Here is an 18,553-nt window from a genome sequence, read left to right on the forward strand (position 1 = left end):
AGTGCATCATGATGTTCCCGCTCGTCACATATATCTCCTTCATCAAAGGCAACAGCAGGTAGATCACTGTGAGAAATTCTGCAGGAGTTTGCTGGCCTATCTCCCTTAGTCTCGGGGCGTGCCTTTTAGCCGCCGAGTACGTCAATCCACTTAGATCCGAGCCTTTGTTATCACATTTATTATCTTGGTGCATGTGGGTGGATTTGCAGACTTCGCGGAGCTTACCTTATCCTGTTGCTTGCCCCCACGTGATAATAAGTGGCTCAGTTCTCCTTGTTCGTACAGACGCTTGATCTCCCTTCGTAGTGTGTAGCAATCTTCAGTGTTATGCCCAATGTCACGATGGAATTCACACTTCTTCTTGCTATATTTTCGCCATGTATGTCCTTCTACTGGTGGCTTGGGCCACCTTACCCCATCTCCCATCTCCCTGAGTGCTTTCAGGATTCCTCCGGTGCCCATGGTGAATCCCGTACTCCGCCAGAGTAGGGAGTTGCTGATTTTCTTCGACCTTGTTAACTCCCCTTCTATATGGCCTGTATCTTTCATCCCTTTTACTAGTAGACGCTTTCGATCGATTTCTCTACAAACAGGTGTCTTGAACACGCTTGGTGTATTAGGCAAGCTGGCTCTGGCTAGAATGTCTTCCTCCAATCTGATTGCGGCAACTACCTTCTCTTGTGCCGCTTCAAAGCTATGACAAGGGTGCATAGTTAGCTGCTTGTACAGGTCGGAGTCATGGTGGAGGCCCCTCCTGAAGGCTTCCACTGCTGTAGAGACATCACATTCCCGAACTGCCACTTTTTCATTGTTGAATCTGGTGTTGTATTCTCCAATGGTTTCTCCTGCTCCCTGGACAATTCTGTATAGGTCTCCTGCATATTTTTGTGGCTTCCGGCTACTTGCAAACTGCTGGGTAAATGCATTTACCAATTCAGCAAATGTGGAGATCGACCTATTGGGCAGGCTTACAAACCATCGAAGTGCTGGCCCCGTCAATGTGGATCCAAATCCCTTGCACATGAAAGCCTCCTTTACTTGCTCTACCGCTGTCACTGTCATCATTTTCTGCTTGTACCGGCTTATATGGTCAAAGGGATCTGTCGTGCCATCAAAGAGAGGCATGTTAGGACTTGTGAATCCCTTTGGCATGGCTGCGACGGATATGGTGTCTACAAATGGTGAGTCGACATAACTGTCAGGTGCCGCCTTCTCAAGTGGAGGTGGCAATCCCGGGACCCTACTTAGCATCTCCCTCAACTCCATGTATTGCAGGTTAGTTATGCTCCCCGAGTCTGGAGCTCGCCTATCGGCTACCTACTGATTCAATGTACTGCTTCCTGGTCCGATCTCTTGAGAGCTCGTATGCGTCGTGGCAGCTAAGGGGGTTGAAGTCACGAGTGTTCCCTGCTGCCAGTTCTCCTGCGGGCCGCCCGTGGACCCTATGCCAGGTGTCTGATTGGCTGCTATCTGATTACCCACAGGAAGACCACCTGACCGTGTTTCCACATGGCTGGCTAGCTGCCAGCTATCTGGTGTGAGGTATCCCAACCCTCGTGGGGTTATCCTTTCATCTGATGATACTGTAACTAGATCCAGCCTCGTTACTAGTTCAGCTGGAATCCGTCGAAGCGGATTCCTGCTGCCTGATGCCCCCTGTGTTAGATCCACTACTGGAGCTCTTCCTTCACCTACCTTGTTTGCTGATGTGGCAGACTGCTGCTTCAGAATGTCTATCTGTGCCCAGAGCTCTCTGTCTCTTTTCCTTGTTTCAGCTTCAGCTTTCTTCTGGTCTTCTCTCATGTTTTCCATGTCCCTCTGAAGGTTTCTACGCTGGCAAGCAAGATTTACGTTGGACTGGGTGGTGGGGTGAGGCCTAAGCTTGTCGTTCCTTTATCTGATCTGGCATGGGTTGCGGCAGCAGGGGTTTTGGGAGGCAAAGAAGTTTTTGCCGTAGGTATGATTCTTGAGGTGTGCCCAGTTGCCTGAGTTGACACCGTTGATGCCGGGTTTTGAGTAGAGTTTGGCGGCAACGACGGTTGACCACTCCCTGACACGGCGTCTGATACTTGCTTATCCATGGTGTACTTAGATTATCAACGATTGACGACCACAATGCCCCACGGTGGGAGCCAAACTGTTTAGGTGATTTTTACCAAGTTAATTGTATTAGGTCAATGCGGTCTTACTCGTTGGTTGTTTGGTTGATCGTTTGTATTTGGTATTTAAATAAAGAAATAAAGTACGGAATGTAAATTGACAAGTAAGATTTGGTGACGCGGAAAACCCAATGTGGGAACAACCGCGGGAGGGACGGTACCCTGCCAAATATTGCACTAGCTTTTAACGAGAGGTTGAATATAATTGATGCATAATATAAATCTTGCTAGCACGAGGTATTGTGTATGTGTAATCTTGAATGTCCTTCTTCGATTGCTTCCCTTACTATTTATAGGGTAAGAACCCTAGATGTATCCTACCATGATTATGGAAAGGAATATAACTTCCATAATAACTCTTTCCATAACACGTCGTCTCCCTCCAATCTCCCTAATCTCCCTGACTTCTCCCCGAGTCTTTTCCTAAACACGGACGCTTCTCCTAGTGGGCTTTGCCTTTCCTTTCACGCGTCCTAGCCCATTTGACCTTCTTCCATCCGTGGACTCTCCTTCCACCATACTCCCTTTCACGGCCCATTTCTCTAACAACTTATTAAGTGGGCTTCACCTATTATACATATTTTAGCTCAAATAATTATTATTATCATTGCATATTTGTTAGGCTATGTTATTTAGAACTTAGTTTAATATCAGATGCATGCACAAGTTTCATAATATAATTTTGAATGGATAATGTTGGAAAGGAGAAATATTTATGAGCTACTCCTTTGAGGATAACTCCATGTAGGAGCCTCTTATAAATGATCATCAATTGTTAATGGTTGATCAATTGAGTTATTGAAAACTCTTGATGAAATATATAAACCTCTACAATACGATCAGAAGATATCGTGATTAGTCCCAAAATAGAACATCAAAATTCCTATAAAGTTTATTTGAAAAGTTATTGTCTCAACTTGAAGTTTGAGCATATTGGAATTTATATTTGAATGAGCGTTTTGCTAAACATGTGAAATTAGTTTATGGTCCAGAATTACCATAACGAATAGAATAATGTGTTGAAAATCCACGATGAAAATGTTAATCCATACATAAATGGTTTAGCAAAGATAATCGCTCAAAGGTATTGGATGAATTATTCAATAATGATCGGATTGATTCTCTTGAAAACAATGAATTCAGGAAGGAAAGTTACACTCTTTTTCCCTTCGACTAGGTTTTTGTCCCAATGGGTTTTTCCTAGTAAGGTTTTTAATGAGGTAGCACTATAAGCGCATTATTACGCTATAGTCATGTCATCGTGATTGTTGAGATGGCAATTGTTTTAGACATATAATGTTATGTTGTTTATTGAGGAGAAACAATATCACTATTACGGAAGTATTATTTTGAAATGAATATCGAAGCTGTCATGGATTTCTATTGATCGAAGATTCAAGTTTATTAACCACAACGGGTACTACTTCAACGATCGAGAAGTTATGTCAAATTATAGATCCTTTTATAATTTATCAAGTTATGTAGTCATCAGGGGGAGTAGACACGCGCTGTACTCTTTTTCCTTATCCATGGTTTTGTCCCACTGGGTTTTCTATGGAAGGTTTTAACGAAACAGCTATTATTATGCGTGTTTGAAGATTAATGTACACTTTTCCTTCACTAGCATTTTCCGACGGGGTTTTTGTAGCAAAGTTTTTAACGAGACATCTTTCTTCAGTAATGGACATCCAAAGGGAAGTGTTATGAAATATTATTGTATGGATTCCCATATCTTAGAATAACTCTAAAATATACTCCCTCTCATCCACTCCAAAGGTAACATGGACCCACATTTTATGAGAGGAAAAGTGGGTCCATGTTACCTTTGGAGTGGATGGGAGGGAGTATTATCTTATGGAAACTCCATGTCCATTGTATTGTATATATATACCCTTCATAATTGAATAAGAATACAATTTTGTCTCTCTCTATATTCTCTCTGACTTCTCTCCACAATTCGCTTATCTTTATTTCACAACAATTTAAAAACTTCAGTTTAATTAGAGTTATGTTTTGCCGTGTCATATTCGGGTTCGGTGTTTCAAATCGGGTCATTTTTGGGTCGGTTCAATTTTATCAGGTCAAATGTATGTACATTTCCAAAACAAACTGGAACACTAATTTTATGTGGAAAAGAAAAAACACAAATTTTCATTATAGACGGGAGATTTTCGTCTATAGTTATAGACGGGTCAAATATTCACCTATTTTAAACATAAGACAAGCAACAAGTTGCATGGTGGGCCCAAAAATGTCACCACTTAAAGCATATTTAACCCATCTTTCACTTTAGACGGATATATTCGTCTATAGTTAGACTAATTGTAGAAAAAAAACATCCTTATCTCATCCCACTTGTTTGTTTAATTTTATAAGGGTATTCTTGTCTATTGCACATAAAATTAGTGTCCCAGTATGTTTTAGAAGTGTATATATGTGCACCCTTCTTCTGGCTATTCGAGTTTTGGCAATTTAAGGTGGTAATATTCGTTTACCAACCTAAAGTAAGTCAGATATAACATAGCATATGAGTTGAACTAAATTAATTGAATGAAGTTATACTGAACTGAACTTAATTAAATTCAAATAAAATAAAAATAAGTCGAATAGAATTGGGCCTAAAAGTTAATTTGTGAAGAAGTGAGCTGAATTAAACTAAATGAAGTTGAACTGGACTGAAATGAATTGAGATGTTGAGCTAAACTGAATTAAAATTAGCGATAATTAAGTCCAAATTGGATTTAATATCGACTCATTTCAGTTCAGTTGTATTCAGTTCAATTCAGTTTTCATTTAGTTCAATTCAGTTTCGTTAAGTTCATTTCCATTAAACTCCTTTCAACCGAAAAGAATATGACCTTAAATTACATATCATAGTCATATAAGAACCAGGCAAATAGATTTAGGTCGTGTTAAATATCGTCGACACTTTTACTAATTATCGTCAATTATTAACACATCTTTCCAACATTCCCCCCCCCCCCCAACTCATCCCTTCTCTCTCTCTCTCTCTCTCTCTCTCTCTCTCTCTCTCTCTCTCTCATGTTTTAAAACAAAAAAGACGATTTTTTTGGAAAAAAAATTGTAATTTAATTTACGAAATTTTCGATTAAAACGATTTTAAACATATCGACTAATGACGATAACAACGATCAAGTTAGTAACGATGTTTAAGAGATATGTTTACGTTTTAATTACGTTCCAAGTTTATGATTTGACGAACAGATTAGAGTAGAACGGATTAACGATTATCGATCCCTAACGCTCAAAACTAATCTAAGATAGAAATTAATAATTTTTTTTAAAAAAAATATGTCGATAAAGGGCCTGGACGAAGAATTTTTCCGTCCAGAAGGAAAATTTCTTCGTCCAGACGAAAAAAATTTATTCCGGGAGAAAAAAAATCCCGGACGATTTTTTTTCGTCTGGATGAAGAATTTTTTTGTCAGGATTTTTTTTTCATGTTCCGACTTCTATTAAATTTTGGCGCGGTCATCGATAATCGCTAATCCGTTCTAACAATAAAGATTGTATTCTAAACCACCTAAATCTACTAACTAATTACAAATTTTAAAAAAAATTAAACTAGTTTACCTTACTTGCGTCGTCGATTTCTTGAATTCGGTGGCGGAATTGTTGTGGTGGTGACGGAAATGTCGTACACTCGTACTTAAAAAAAAAGATGTTAATATATTGGTGGTTTAGAGTGAGGGTAGAATGGGAAAGTCATTACAAATTGTCGACAATATTTAGTAATTTGTCGACTACGTTTAGGAGGTTGCTATTTATTACTACAAATAATTATTTTGTGAACTTTAGCAGTGGGCAGCTGGGCTTTGCATATGGTTGTGGTCCTAATGAAGGCTGCCCATTAAACGTCAATGCTTTTAAATTAAACTAGTTGTTGCACCGCGCCCTATCGGGCGCGGTGCCCCAATTTGGAGAAATAACAACTTTAATCGAGATGAGGTAAGGCAAGTAAAGTATATTCGGATAAAAATAACAAATACCATTCTTTCTCTCAATGAAAAATATACTTCGTTGTTATTAGAGCCGAGCAGTATACCAAGTACCTTGTCCTCCTCACAAGTCACTAATAATAGCCTATCGTTCAAAATATGACTTCTCGTTCAATAATAAAGGACATCATGGTAGTACTGATCTACTTTACAACATAAATGAATTCATCACATTCTATTATTATATAAATTATTATGAGCAGTTCAGACATGCCGTCATAGACTCAAAGGCCCTATCATAGGCTACCTATTAAGCACTTGACTATACCGCACCTTCATACATTGACATGTAAAAGGGTAGAGTTTGCAACAGCCTACAGAGCAATCAGCATATACATTAGGCAGGACAAGTGCAGCAGCAGTAGTGACCTCTTCAACAACGACAAGATTCTTGGTGCTGGCTGGGAACCACCTTGAGAGCTTTCGTCCCCTTTTTTTTCGCGAGGGTTTTACGCCACATAACCAACTTGTACAACCTCCTGAATATTTAGTATATAAGAGCAGCGGAGAACCCTTTCGACGTGCTCAAAATTTGCATGATCATTCTGTGCTATATCCCAGCTCTCTGGGTCAAATTTAGAGTTATGTGAGTCGTGATCTTAATTGGCTTATTTCCCTTCATTCTCCAAAATGAAAACATGTCAGTCTATAATCTGAAACATAACATTGTAACATGTCGTCAAACAAACACCCGACAATCATCTAAGACATATTTCCTACCAAAAACACATACAAGCATATGGTAATATACCACGAAAAAGGAATCGAGGAGTGAAAAGTTCACATTATGAGCAGTTAAGTGCAACAAAACAAGTAAAGACCATGTGTGACTGGGTAAAGCTTTAAGGAGGATAATATCAAAAAAAAAAAGTCTTAACTTCATTTTATCAAGAAAATGGTCTCATAAAAGCCCCACAATACGGTGTTACAGTAGGTGTTTTTTTTTGGTGACTAATAACTATAGCCAGTAGTGGGTTTCCCTACCACATATGGCAAAATGCTGTTAACTTTGGAGTCGCAACTTGCAATGCGTGAAATAGGAAAAACAGTTGCGTTCCTTTACTTCCCAAAATTATGTTGGGTTTATGTCACATATGAGAGTATATCAAAGAAAACAAAATGTCATAATTGTCTTCAATATTTGATCACCTAATAGTTCCATCTCTTCCTAGACGAGTCAAATTTCTCTTTGCTAAGACCTTCCCTCCTACTCCTCTTCTTCCTCCTCATCCTCCGTCTCGTCCTTTATATAGAAAGCATTCTTACGTAAAAAAGTTTCAAATTTATGGATACCTTCACTTCGAATACCACAAATATGTCAACGGGGTTCACATAATTCTCACCTCCTCTTCCTCCTTCCCCTGTTTCCTGCTATATCTCCTCCTCTCTCTCCCCCTGTTCCTCCTCGTCCCCCTCTTCCCTATTCCCCTCTCTGTCTTCAGTCCTTTTTCCCTTTGCATCTGGCACTCTCCTCCTCTCCTTCTCTTATGTTAGGTTAGGTTGTATGAGACAAAGTCATAGATAGGCGAGGGAAACTTCTAGCTTTACATGAATGTAAAGCAATTTGACAGCATTAAAGTAGTAGGCTAACCATCCACCTTACGTATCTATATTAACTATACTATGATGTGAGCAGCGAGCGTTCCTCTAAAACTCTAAAATGAACCATCATCAGCAGCAACAAGAATCTATATATTAAATAACAAAAAATCAAACATGAGTTAAATGGGAGGCTATGAAGAAAATGGATATATGTAGTCCTGACTCCTGACAAAATTGACCAAACAGGGGAAAATAAAAACACGGACCTATAAATGACTTGATCTGTAACACCCGATTCAATGACCAACATCAAATTATTTGAAGCAAAACCTACATAACCCAAAATGGCTCGAAAACTTGGTTGAGCAATTCATAACCATGATAAGAAGACCCATGTCCTAATAGCAACGCACTAAAATGAGTAACACATAATGTCCCATCTCAACCTAATCGAAAAACTCAATGACCAACATCAACACTGAAATGACACTGCTCCTCTTATCTTCTCAATTGTCAAACCTCCCTTTACCTCTACCTCCGGCCCATTCTCCCTCTCCCTCCACCTCCCTCCCAATATGAAAAAACCAAGCATAATGTCTCTCTCCCGCTCTCCTCTTCATCTGAGAAATACTAAGCAAAGCTCATTTATCCTTCATCCTCCCCCGCTCACTCTCTTTCTCTACATCTGCCCCTTATCCAAATCTCTCTTTCCTTCTCCCCTCTCCCTCTCCCTCTCCCTCTCCCTTTCCATGTCTAATTCCTTCTCCCCCTGCCTCGTATAAGACCGACACTAAACTATCAAGTACGTGAATTTATATGATTTAAGAAAGACGAGATACAAAATTTATCAAGTTGAAAAAAAATATCCACTTAAAAACATTAACACTAAACATAGGCCCCTAACATAACGTGGGAAGTTAAAAACCTAACTAATAATCACCCTATCCTATTGTCTTTTTCTAGAAAATGTTAGTGCCCATCAACAAAATGTTATGCCTTATTAAGCACGACATTTTTAGAATAAGGATATGGAGCTTATCCCACATTCCGTGATGTTGTGATATATATGTAGTTAGTCTCATATAAGTCGAAATCAATGGCACATACACCGTCTATGCGGAGACAATTTATACAAAACCAAGCATAGATGCTCTCTTCTCTCCCTCCCTCCCTCTCTTTCCCTCCTTTCCTTCCGAATCTGAACAAAAGCAAACAAAGAGCCTATCTCCTCCCTCCCTCCCTCCAACCATATCCCTTGGGGATGATCGCGGTCAGAGTATCATAGCCTATCCATATGATGATCGTGTTTTCGATTAGACTACTCTCTTGGTTGCTGTCCCTATAGCTCTCTTATGTCCCTTTATCTAATTGAACAATCTCACTTGTGATCACCAGAATCTATGTCGACAGAGATTACTTTTTTTGTGATTTACGTTAAGTCCCAAGTATTTTATGTGATTTACTTTAAGCCAAATATTATTAATTGTATGTCAAATATAAGACCGTCTCAAAAGAAATCTTCACCGTCAAATGCGAATATCTTCTCACCTCTCTAAACAAACCCTTATGAGCTGATCTCGAACAATAGCAATTTCCTTTGGTGACCAGAATTCAATGCACTAACTCTACTCAAACATATAGCCGTAATAGATATTACGCTTGAAAGGGATGTCTATATTAAATATATTTTGGAGGACTCTCAATCCTAATCCGAAGTTACTTCAAATTACAAAGTAACTATAATCAAATAAACAAACATTGAACACCTGCCCATCACACCACATCCAAGGACAAAAGAAATTAATAACATAATTGCTACCAGCTTCACTGCACTGCCACAATCTGATCATCTTTGACATACTAATATTAACATAATTAAAATCAGCACACTCATTATATAAGCCATACGCTCACAATTTTTTACTTATAGTTTAAATAGTTGAATACACTTGATAAATATTATGTGCAATTGTGTATTCATATTTATTAATTGTATCATTTCAAACTCCATGCTCTATTCCTGACTAGCTTTCTCATCAGCCACACTATGAATTAAGCAACCTTGCACAATGGTTTTTTAGCCCTTTTTTTGTTGCTCGGAAGATCACAACTTAAAATAGAACAACAAATACAAGACATACAAACAACGTATGCTATCCAGAGGATTAGGCTCGCAGAAAAGTTCTTACCCGAAGTCTCCCAAGCATATCTCCCTCTATGATGTCTATTCTAGCATTGTACCCACTCAACTCAGGCTCGAACATATGTCCTGCAACCTGTTATTCATGTAAGAGATATTGAGTAAGCGGCCTTGCAAATTTTCTAGGATAAGCTTTTTATCATATAATAAGAATAACAAATCGAACATTAAAATGAGAATGCACTTATTTAGATATTTACAGCATGAACATCTGAACAGGACCCTAAATATTTTTACATCTAAACCAAGTACAATATAGAACATTACCTAGAGCCTTACCCCTTACCTTTGTGTTTAAAACATGCATACATTGTTTTCAGATGCATAACAAAATTTGTCACAAGCTCAAATTAATAATATGGGCTTACATTTTACCATTCATTTTGTTTTATTTCATCATTTCTAAAAGCACTATATCCTAATTAATGGCTAAGTGCCAACAAAATCATAAAAGTAGCGGCCATCCTTACATCATTACAAAAGGCTGCTATAGGAATATAACCTGAATGCTGTAACCCTAAGCATTCCTATGACGCCTAACAACGGCTTCTAAGTCTAACAGAACTTTATAGAAATCTGGGTTTTCGCTTTGCAAGCAGTTCACGACATTCGTTGGGTTTCCAGGTGAGCATGTGTGTTTTTGCGGTAGAAGAGGTGGGGATTGAACAGTTGGTTTCTTGAAGGGTTCTCCATATAAAGTGAATACATCATGTTTAATAAGTACGGTAGTGGGCTCCAGGTTCTTTCGAATGCCGGAAACCCTTTTCTTAACTGTTAGAGTGTTAGGTAGCTCTCCCTTGCGTGGGCACACTGGACAACCTCGTAATTGGTGCATATGGAGTTATGGTTGGCGTCAATAATTTTGAGGTTGTAGGCATGTATGAGGTAGTTTATAACTTTAATGGAATTAGTTATCTTCCCTACGATATATTGCATCTTATAATAACATGATTCTGTGCACATACCACAATCAATTATCCCAAAATAAAAAGCGCAGCTGGATGATAAATAACAATAAGAAAAAGTGACCAAAATCAATCTCCCCTAATTAAAAAAAAATTGTGAGAAAACAAATCTTGTTAGCCAAATTCTAATTTATAAGCAGTGTACTTATGTCTACAAGAATGCAGCTACCGTATTCGTGTCCAAACATTTGAGTAAGCGCCACAGCTTGAGAGTATATTTTCTAATATACATGACAGTAAGCTTTCCCATCCCCAGTCACAATATCATACACATAAATATAATTACAGAGCACGACAATGCACGACAGTTACCTGTGCTTTTCAGGATGAGATTGTGCAGCGGAGTCCAGTTTGACATGTTTTGAGGATTGCTCCTTGTCTTTTTGTCGTTAGGTTTATCTCCTGTGATTGAGAGTGACCTGCGTTAACAGCACCTTCTGGTCAATTTAGGGACAACAAATAGACGGACTAAAGTACGGGTTGATTCAGCAACAGCTCGAGCTTATGCACGTTCTTTAGAAGATTAATAATCATGCCCTGCGCCCACTTGACTAAGAAAAGCTAATGGATTATTTAAGTACATCTATGAATCCATCATAACCAAATCACCCCAACTTATACAGACTAACTAACTGGAGCCAATAAATCGACACCAAATGTGGATGTTCTGCAACATTTCTACACTTCCATATAATGTTATCGGACCAAAAATAAACAAATAATGTTGTGGGACTAAATATAGAGCAACTTTTGTTGGAGGAAAGAGAGAGAACATACACACAGCCGTCAGACTACACCAAATTAGCAGAGCTAGACGTCTAAGACTTGGGCGACGACGTTTGCAAGAAAAGAGAAAACCTACTGTCACAAAACCGAAAATGTAGCTTACTATAGATTCAAAAGAATTGATATTTTCATAAATAGGAAAAAGGAGAACATCAAAAACACAATCGAAGTATAAAGGCAACAACTACCTTATCATTCTAAGCATGACTTGTTGCATGTGTAACCTTTATGCCCTTGCTCAAATCACTATTAGTTGCTTGATCATTAATAGATTTATTTGTCACAACTACTTGTTTTGGTCGTATTTTTGCATGCAGAGTACCATATGAAGTTCTTTTAACGTCTATGGAACTGTTGGTCATCTTAAGTGAAGCTCGTGTAGTGTTTTTGATGTTCACAGGTTTGTCACTTCTGCCTCTTCCTTGACTCTTCTGTGGCTTAGGCTCCCTACTTATCTCAATTTCCACTTTCTACAAACAAGAGTACAGATAATAAGATTTGAGATATGCCAGATACTCCCTCCAACCCATTATATAGTCCTCATACAATAGTTAATACTTTTTAAAAATGATATAATAATAGAATGGTCTGACATCAATTGACCAACAAAGTCAAATGATGAATTTGGCAAGTCCTAAGACATATAGATTATCCACCTCAGGAGAACCATTGGTTTCTAATGTGCCTCAGTTAGCCCATCCACATGCATCTTGAGTGCAATGTTCAACCACCTTATTACTATTTGATGCGCCTATAACTTTCGGGCTAGGATCAGGACCTAGATCCACCATACTACACCCCCGATTTCCGTTTTTCACCTCCGCAACACCGTTTAGTCTAAGCCATGGTTTCCTGTAAGGCTGCGGATTCTAAGCGAAGCTGTAATTTTATATAGGAACATCACATTCTACTGCAAACAGGGGAAATCAAGAATTTGGAACCAATGAATGTTGAAAATTTTCAACAACAAACATTTCCCACTCATTAAACCCCAAGTAAACCCAGAAGAGACATCCCTTAGCTAAATACTAATGACCTAATTAACTTTAATAGCAACACAGTGCAACAAACATGTAGCAAAGCACGACCTTAGTGAATGCAATAACCACCGTAAATTAGCAAGTAATAACAACTCTAGAAAATTAAGAAGTTTGCTATCAGAGAACCATATCCGGGAAAGAGCAAACCAAATCAAACAAATTCACACAATCTTATATATATGATTAAAAGAAAGACAATGCAGCGAGTTACAAATTGAGCAAACTGTCAACAATCGCTTTCATCAACAGTCACAGTGACCGGTTGCAGCGAGTAATAAATTGAGGAAGCAGTCAACCACCGCCTCCATCAACTGCCACTGCGCCCGGTTTCGCCGTCTCCTGCTCTGAACAGCTGCATTCACGAAAACAGGGTATCACAACAACCAATAAAATGCAGGAATCCCCAAATCATCTTCAAGGAAAGGAGATCAAATACAATAGCGAAACACCAAAATAGCACATAAATTTACATTGGAATAATAGCATGATAATAATTTAGCCACCCCCACATCCAAAGGTAACCATAAAAAATTAGGAAAATAGAAAATAGGTATAAAAACAAACGAAATAAACCGGTTAAATTAAAATGTATTCGAGTGCAAACAAAGGCAGTCCTTCTCCTTTGAGGCCCTAAATCCTAACTTATTTAATTCACAATAAATAATATAGCTCATCTAACATCAGCAACAATGAGTTAATTAAACTTAAGGTACCTCACTAATGCTGACGTCCCTCGCTGGCGACGCTCCTCGGTTCGAACATAATCAGTTCTCTTTTAAGCCGCAGATTACTGCATGCAACCAATTTAAATCCAAAAAATTAAACTCTAACTTATTTAATTTAATTCACAATCAATAACATACCTCATCTAACATCAGCAGCAAAGAGTTAATTAAACTTAAGATACCTCATCTAACCCGCCGATGTCCCTCGCTTGCGATTTTGATCGACACATAGATCTCATTTATCCTCCGCATAAGCATGAACAATTGATATGGGGAAAATGAGTGTGCGCAGATGGTAATAGTAGGAGGGAAAGTGAGGGGAATTGAAGGTGGAAGAGTGAAAGAGGGAGAATTTAGAATGCCTAGTGAGGAATGATAAATGGAACGAAAAATAGAATGAATAATAGGCAAGGGCAAAATGGGCAGAAATGATAAGAGTTACTGTTCTGGCTACAGTAAATGTGTTTTGGGTTTTTTAAAGAGTATGGAAATGGATCGTACTATGATTCCTTACCTATTACATAACAACAATTAGTCTCACTTAAATATGCTTAAAGTGACGATATTTTTGAGTCCTATCATAGAACTACTCTAGTTGTTTGTCTTATACTTAAAATGAGTGAATATTTGATATATCTATAATTATAGATATGTGATTACAGATTACATAAATACTCATGACTGAGTACCAAAACGGCAAAACCACTCCCTAAAATCCCTATATCTTTTAAAAAACAAAATTTTGAATAAGATGGTCACATTGTGATACAGTCCAGTTTTATAAAAATATTATTATTGAGTTGTCTTTTTAGATAATGAGACTTTCTTACGGAATAAAACAGTCTCACATAAAAATTGCTTTTAAAAATTAAAATATTACTCCATATTAATTAGTTTGTGAAATTCACTGTACATGCAAAGTATACTAGGTTTAAAATTTGTCCTTTACACAATAAACAAGATCAATGCACATGAACTCCCAAGATAACATCAACAATTAAAGATTTTAAACTATATTATCTGTTTGATTGTTACTGTATATAATAAAAACAGTGATATTCGTTTTGTTCGGATTCCTATGAACGAATATTCCGCCGGATTCTCTAATAGCTAATGACATAAATCATTCTTCACAATTCTTTTGTGAAATAAATCAAAAAAGCGCCTGTAGCTCAGCGGATAGAGCGTCTGTTTCCTAAGCAGAAAGTCGTAGGTTCGATCCCTACCTGGCGCGTTATTTAAGTTTATTTTGTTTGTTCTTTACCTATTTTTTTTTACACAAATTCTCACTGTATACGGATAATGGCCATTTCACAAAATGCAAATGGATAATGGGCATAAAACTATTTGCTTGAAATTTGTGTATTTCACCGGCCAAAGTAATTAGGGAGTTAGCACGACCAAAGATATAGGTTAGGCAAAATCAAACCGATTCGATTATTCGATCTGAAAAGGTTGACGCGAGACTTCAAATTGACCCAAACTATAGCACCCGAATGTGATCCGACCCGACCTGAAAATGACTCGAGCTATCTTGACCCGTAACAGACCCGATCCGAAACCACCCAACCCAAAAATGACCTCACAAAATATAACTCTAATTGACCCAAAAAAGACTTTAAATGACTTTTTCTCTCTTAATCATTGACACGAAAATGACTCGACCCGAAATAACCTGACCCGGCTAACAAACCCAAAACAGATTGGTAACCCAACATGACCTGAACCGAACTAACCTGAAAATGAGACAACCTGAAATGAACAGACCCGACTGGCCCACTTGCCAGGTTTACAAAAGATACGTCAAATATTTAGCCATATTCTAAACTAAAGTGAGCTGAAGTTGCCCATAAGGGTGGAGTCTAGTGGTTAAAATTTGGGTGAAATTCCCAGGAGACCCAGGTTCAAGCCTCACCAAGAGCAAAATCTTGTGGAGCATTATTGGCCTGAGTCCATGCCTAATAGACTTCGAGCATGTCACCCTCGCGTGGCTTACCTGATATACGTGGTTTGCAGGCTATTACGTATACCCGATGGTTTATCCAGTGCGCACCAAAGGTGGCGGCTGCGGGTTCCCTCGTTACCAAAAAAAAAAAGTGAGTTGAAGTTATAAGATGAGCTGAACTAAAGTGAGTTCAATAAAAACTGCAATTAAACTGAAAAGAACAAAGCCGTATTCGTAACGTAAATATAAATAATCATTTAACAAACTTAAATTAGTAACTTTAATTGTAAGCTTATTGAAAATGTCATCCATCCTTGCTTCATGTAGGGGTGTTCATCAAGAAGACCGGATCGGCAAACCAGATCGATTTGGACAGGACAGCCCACCCGGTTAGTCCAGGCTTCAGACAAAATATAATCTGGTCGGTTCTCCGGATCCCCCAAAAAATGATGATCGATCTCCGTTACGGTTCAATCCAAACTAAAAAAACTCAAATTACGCTTTAAGGTGAAATCGGTCCGGTCCAAAACTGGATCCAAAGGGTTCTGATCCGGTGCGGTACGGTCTGAGTCTCCTCCTAACTGATGCAGTATCCCATTTAGGGATAAAGGGTTATCCGGCGTGGACCGATGAACACCTCCTAATTACGTTTAGTTAGAGGACTAGAGCTGATCATAGGTCAGGTTGGGTCAGATAGGGTTTGGGTCAACTACTTCAAACCCATGCTTAAAAACAACCCAAATATATGAGTTGGGTTGGGCCCAAATTGCTGCCCTGTTTTGCTAGCCCCAGCTCAACCATATCCGGTTATACCTTTTGTATTATAAAGAACGTTTTTTTGAAATAATGCTCAAAAATAAAATAATTGTCGTTTTGCGTCGGTTTTGAAAATATTTGTCGAAATGATGTCCACGTAGACTCGGTTTTTTTGAGCCTATGATACGGTACAAAAACGCCATTACAAATGACGTGTCTAAGAGGTCAAGCACGCCATACCTAGTAGCGTGTGTGGATTTTACATACATCATCAACTTGGCCAAATAGACCCAAATTAAACACGCCAAAACGAATGGCGTGTTATAACCAACAAACACGCCACTCTTAATGGTGTGTCTATTTTTTTTAGTATGAAGTCCAAACAATCCAGTAGTTGGGCTAAATGATATATCCAAAACACGCCATTAGTTGTGGCATGTCTTCCTAAGTAAACATACCATTAGAAGTGGTGTGTTTCTTCAGTGCAATTTTTCTACTAAGATGTGACCTCTAGCAAAGTGGTTAAAAACAGACACGCCAATACGTATGGCGTGTTTATGGGAAGAGACACGCCAGTACGTATGGATATGTGTTTACTTGTACTTAAACATGAGGGTGATTCGGTGTGTAATTCGATTTAAAAATTAGCCATTTTTTTTATTTAGGTATTTTGTCTTCTCGAAAATTTAGTTGATTTTGCCGATGAAGGTTATTTATCGGATCTTCAAAATGCCGATCACAAACTGGATATGTGTTTATTTGTGGTGATACTGCTATTTCTTGGAGCTCAATGAAGCAAACTATCATGGTTACTTCTTCTAATCATTCTGAGATTTTAGACATTCATGAGGCAAGCCGTAAATGTGTGTGGCTAAGGTATGTAATTCAGCATATACGAGAAGATTGTGGTTTGTCCTTCCAGAAAGAAGCACCAACGTTTTTTTTATAAAGACAATGCAACATGTATTGCATAACTCAAAGAAAGCTATATCAAAGGTGATAGAACAAAGCACATACGACCAAAATTCTTCTTCACCCATGATCTTCAAAAGAATAGTGATATTAACGTTCAACAAATTTGCTCAAGTGAAAATTTAGCAGATCTATTTACTAACGCTCTTCCTACTGCTTCATTTAAGAAGTTGCTTCATGAATTTGGATTGCATCGCTTCAAATATCTTCAGGATATACTTATCCACGAGAGTTTTTGCACGTTGTACTCTTTTTCCTTCACCGTGGTTTTTCTAATTTGGTTTTCCTATTAAGGTTTTAACGAGGCAGCATTCCATGAGCATCGCGAGACATTATATCATTTTAGGTAATGGTTATTCAAGGAGGAGTGATATAAAATATATATTGTGAATGACCTTTATACCTTTCATTCTCAACCATTGTAACCTTTCGTCCTTAACCATTGTTACTCTTCACTAACCATTGTTATCCTTCACCAACTATCTATTGTTAACTATCTATATATATATGCACATTCTACGTGGATTATACATCCGATATACTACCACCAATTTTATAGTTTTTGAGCATTATAATAAAGTTTTTGAGTTTTTTTTTAAAAAGAGTAAATTATCAATAACTCCCTTTTAAAATTCACTTTTTAAAACTTACTCCCTTTTAAAAAAAAAGTTTAAAAATTACACCCAAAGTATTGCAAAAATTTAAAAATTGCTACCAAACCCCTATATTTGCATTTTAATGACAAAAATACCCCTTATTTCTTAAAATTTTTCATATTACTACCCAACTCCATTACTGTGACACCCCTCGATAGGGCATCAAAAGAACTATCAAATCTAAGCGGAAAATACGAGATTTTTAAAACTTTTTAAAGTTTAAAGTGCGAAATCCACCATAAGTGATCAGACGGAAATGAAAAGTAAGATAATTAAGTATTACAATTAAAAACAAAGTGCGTTGGGGAAAAGATATCCCACGAATAAGCACAAGTCTAAAGATAGGTGAGTCTAAGAAAACGATAACTAAAGTCCAAGGGTCAACGTTCTCGCTAGCTCACACGTCTTCCCCATATGATCTGCATCACGAACCTGTCATTCATGTAAACATGAACGCCACGGTCAGTGGAGAGTAACTCAGGGTTCTCCCAGCCACAATATGTCAAAATACAAGTAAGCAAGAACTTAATTAAACATATTGATCATGCATCATACTTGAATAATAATGAACAAGGGGATATAAACGATAATCATAATGAGATAGGCATATTACAGTCATAATGAGATAGACATGGTACATTATATTAAATTTGCATTCAAAGAAGTAGAATAACTAAGTCAACCAATTTCATATTAACTCGACTCACTTATTCATGTGAGATAATTAAATAGCATGGAAGACACGAACACGGTCGTTTAGACAAAAGCACGCATTTCAAGGAAAAATA

General features: G+C 37.8%; 1 long non-coding RNA gene and 1 other non-coding gene across 5 annotated transcripts; one reads left to right on the forward strand and one right to left on the reverse strand.

The window, feature by feature from the left end:
- Positions 1-6,325: 6,325 nt before the first annotated feature.
- Positions 6,326-13,860, reverse strand: LOC141605205 (uncharacterized). Of its 4 annotated transcripts, none has more exons than XR_012526307.1 (8): positions 13,619-13,860; positions 13,425-13,501; positions 12,923-13,063; positions 11,860-12,141; positions 11,663-11,743; positions 11,198-11,304; positions 9,910-9,996; positions 6,326-6,801 (listed from the first exon to the last, which is right to left on the reverse strand). It is a non-coding gene; the product is annotated as an uncharacterized LOC141605205 (long non-coding RNA). The 4 variants fall into 4 exon arrangements; XR_012526305.1 differs by having other exon boundaries at positions 6,326-6,831; XR_012526308.1 differs by lacking the exon at positions 11,663-11,743 and having other exon boundaries at positions 6,326-6,831.
- Positions 13,861-14,597: 737 nt separating this feature from the next.
- Positions 14,598-14,670, forward strand: TRNAR-CCU (transfer RNA arginine (anticodon CCU)). Its single transcript has one exon. It is a non-coding gene; the product is annotated as a tRNA-Arg (tRNA).
- Positions 14,671-18,553: the final 3,883 nt, after the last annotated feature.

This window comes from Silene latifolia, chromosome 1 (assembly GCF_048544455.1).
Source record: "Silene latifolia isolate original U9 population chromosome 1, ASM4854445v1, whole genome shotgun sequence".
Taxonomy (NCBI): domain Eukaryota; kingdom Viridiplantae; phylum Streptophyta; class Magnoliopsida; order Caryophyllales; family Caryophyllaceae; genus Silene; species Silene latifolia.